The 3997-nt window shown below is 41.2% G+C and overlaps 1 non-coding gene across 1 annotated transcript; it reads right to left on the bottom strand.

The window, feature by feature from the left end:
• Window positions 1-864: 864 nt before the first annotated feature.
• Window positions 865-972, bottom strand: LOC127742188 (small nucleolar RNA R71). The gene has a single exon (XR_008003375.1). It is a non-coding gene; the product is annotated as a small nucleolar RNA R71 (small nucleolar RNA).
• Window positions 973-3997: the final 3025 nt, after the last annotated feature.

Genomic DNA, 3997 nt, shown 5'->3' with positions numbered 1-3997 from the left:
TTATTTAACTAATTGTTTTAACTTTTAATTTTATTCCTTTTCTTAATTTTCGAATACTAACTAATTTTTAAAACAAAACAAAAATATTTTTCTTCTCTTTTAGTTAATATTCAAATTCCCTCTCTCTCTCTCTCATCTCTTTCTATTTATTTATTCATTTACTAAAACTTCTCTTCATCTTAAAATTCGAACCCTCTCTTCTCCTATGTGTTCGAATTTTTCTCTTCTCCTTCATTCTTATTCTTCTTCTCTTCTACTTACATAAAGAAATCTCTATACTGTGACAAAGAGGATTTCTCTTCTTTTCTGTTCTCTTCTTTTTCACATGAGCAGGAGCAAGGATAAAAACATTATTGTTGAAGCTGATCTGGAACCTGAAAGGACTCTGAAGAGGAAGCTAAGAGGAGCTAAAACACAATACTCTGAAGAGGACTTTACTGAAATTTTCAAAAAAGAAGTAGAGATGGCCGAACCCAATAACAATGGTGGAGGTGCAAGGAAGATGCTTGGTGACTTCACTGCACCAAATTCCAACTTCCATGGAAGAAGCATCTCAATCCCTGCCGTTGGAGCAAACAATTTTGAGCTTAAGCCTCAATTAGTTTCTTTGATGCAACAAAATTGCAAGTTTCATGGACTTCCATCAGAAGATCCTTTCCGGTTCTTAATTGAATTCTTGCAGATCTGTGATACTGTTAAGACCAATGAAGTTGATCCCGAGGTCTATAAGCTTATGCTTTTCCCTTTTGCTATAAGAGACAGAGCTAGAACATGGTTGGACTATCAGCCTAGAGATAGCCTGAAATCTTGGGATAAGCTGGTCACGGCTTTCTTAGCCAGTTCTTTCCTACTCAAAATCTGAGCAAGCTTAGAGTGGATGTTCAAACTTTCAGGCAGAAAGAAGGTGAATCCCTCTATGAAGCTTGGGAAAGATACAAGCAACTGACCAAAAAGTGTCCTTCTAACATGCTTTCAGAATGGACCATCCTGGATATATTCTATGATGGTCTGTCTGAATTATCTAAGATGTCATTGGACCATTCTACAGGTGGATCTATTCACCTGAAGAAAACACCTGCAGAAGCTCAGGAACTTATTGACATAGTTGCAAATAACCAGTTCATGTATACTTCTGAAAGGAATCATGTGAGTAATGGGATGCCTCAGAGGAAGGGAGTTCTTGAAATTGATGCTCTGAATGCCATATTGGCTCAGAACAAAATGTTGACTCAGCAAGTCAACATGATTTCTCAGAGTCTGAATGGATTGCAAAATGCATCCAACAGTACTAAAGAAGCATCTTCTGAAGAAGAAGCTATGATCCTGAGAACCCTGCAATGGCAGAGGTGAATTACATGGGTGAAGCCTATGGAAACAGCTATAATCCCTCATGGAGAAATCATCCAAATTTCTCGTGGAAGGATCAACAAAATCCTCATCAAGGCTTTAATAACGGTGGAAGAAACAGGTTTAGCAATAGCAAGCCTTTTCCATCATCCTCTCAGCAACAGACAGAGAATTTTGAGCAGAGCCCCTCGAGCTTAGCAAACATAGTCTCTAATCTATCTAAGGCCACTCTAAGTTTCATGAATGAAACAAGGTCCTCCATTAGAAATTTGGAGGCACATGTGGGCCAGCTGAGTAAAAGAGTCACTGAAAGTCCTCCTAGTACTCTCCCAAGCAATACAGAAGAGAATCCAAAAAGAGAGTACAAGGCCATAACCTTACTTGGTGTGGCCGAACCTAGAGAGGAGGAGGAGGATGTGAATCCCAGCGAAGAAGACCTCATGGGACGTCCTCTGGACAAAAAGGAGTTCCCAACTGAGGAACCTAAGGAATCTGAGGCTCATGGAGAGACCACAGAGATTCCACTGAACATACTTTTGCCATTCATGAGCTCTAATGACTATTGCTCCTTTGAAGAGGATGGCGATATTACTGAAGAGCAAGTTGCTAAGTACCTTGGAGCAATCATGAAGCTAAATGCCAAGTTATTTGGTAATGAGACTTGGGTGGATGAATCCCCCCTTGCTCACCAATGAACTGAATGACTTGGTTAGGCAGACATTACCTCAAAAAAAATAGGATCATGGTAAATTCTTAATTCCCTGTACCATAGGCACCATGACCTTTGAGAAGGCTCTATGTGACCTGGGATCAGGCATAAACTTAATGCCACTCTCTATAATTGAGAAACTGGGAATCTTTGAGGTACAGGCTGCCAAATTCTCATTAGAAATGGCAGACAAATCCATGAAAAAGGCTTATGGACAGGTAGAGGACGTGCTAGTAAAGGTCAAAGGCCTTTACATCCCTGCTGATTTCATAATCCTAGACACTAGGAAGGATGAGGATGAATCTATCATCCTTGGAAGACCCTTCCTAGCCACAACAAAAGCTGTGATTGATGTGGACAGAGGAGAGTTGATCCTTCAATTGAATGAGGACCACCTTGTCTTTAAAACTCAAGGATCTCCCACTATAACCATGGAGAGGAAGCAAGAAAAGCTTCTCTCAATGCAGAGTCAAACAAAGCCCCCACAGTCAAACTCTAAGTTTGGTGTTGGGAGGCCACAATCAAACTCTAAGTTTGGTGTTGAACCCCCACATTTAAACTCTAAGTTTGGTGTTGGGAGGCCCCAACAATGCTTTGAACATCTGTGAAGCTCCATGAGAGCTCACTGTCAAGCTATTGACATTAAAGAAGAGCTTATTGGGAGGCAACCCAATTTTATTTTTCTATGTTATTTTCTTTATTTTCTTTATTTTTTTAAAGTTGATGATCATGTGGACTCACAAAAACAACTGCAAAAATTAAAGAAAAATAAAAAACAGCATTAAAAATAGAACACCTTGGAGGAGAAACTTACTGGTGTTTAAACGCCAGTAAAGGTAGCAGAATGGGCGTTTAACACCTAGTTTGGCACTATTCTGGGCGTTAAACGCTAGAAAGAAGCACCAGACTGGCGTTAAACACTAGAAAGAAGCAACAAGCTAGCGTTAAACGCCAGAAATAGGTTGCAGCTTGGCATTTAACGCCAGGAAAGGAATAAAAGCTGGCGTTTAACGCCAGAAACAAGCAGCAGTCTGGCGTTAAACGCCAAGATTGCAAACTAAGGGCGTTTACACACCTAAAAGGAGCAGGGATGAGAAATTCTTGACCCCTCAGGATCTGTGGACCCCACAGAATCCCTACCTACCCCACCTCTCTCTCTCTCCCCCTCACACATCTCTATAACACTCCACCCAAAACACCACTCACCAATCAAATCCTATCCTCTTCCCTATATTCTCTTCACCAATCACCTCCATATCTCTTCCCCAAAAACCCCACCTACCTAACCTTTCAAATTCAAACACTTTTCCCTCCCAAACCCTCCCACTTCCATCCGGCCACTCTCCCTCTCTTTCCCTATAAATATCCCTCTTCACTCCTTCATTTTCACACATCTTATACACTTTTCCCCTACTTGGCCGAACCACTAAACCCCCTCCATCTCCTCCATTACTTCTTCTTCTCCGCCCTTCTTTCTTCTTTTGCTCGAGGATGAGCAAACCTTTTAAGTTTGATGTGCTAAAAGCATTGCTTTTTGTTTTTCCATAACTATGTATGGCACCTAAGGCCAGAGAAACCTCTAGAAAGAGGAAAAGGAAGGCAAAAGCTTCCACCTCCGAGTTATGGGAGATGGAGAGATTCATCTCAAAAGTCCATCAAGACCACTTCTATGAAGTTGTGGCCAAGAAAAAGGTGATCCCAATGCAATTCAGCTGGAATTGTCATAGAGGAAGACACCCTCATTGAAGAGGACAAGCCCATCACTAAAAAGAGGATGGAGCAAATAAGAGAGCCCACTCATGGACCTCAACAAGAGCATGAGGAATTTCCTCATCAAGAAATCCCTGAGATGCCTCAAGGGATGTATTTTCCTCCACACAACTATTGGGAGCAACTCAACACCTCTTTGGAAGGCTTGAGTTACAACATGGACCAACTAAG

The sequence above is a fragment of the Arachis duranensis genome, chromosome 9 (genome assembly GCF_000817695.3).
Source record: "Arachis duranensis cultivar V14167 chromosome 9, aradu.V14167.gnm2.J7QH, whole genome shotgun sequence".
In the NCBI taxonomy this organism is placed as follows: domain Eukaryota; kingdom Viridiplantae; phylum Streptophyta; class Magnoliopsida; order Fabales; family Fabaceae; genus Arachis; species Arachis duranensis.
The sequence above is the reverse complement of the archived record's forward strand: the minus strand, read 5'-3'. Positions and strand labels throughout refer to the sequence as shown.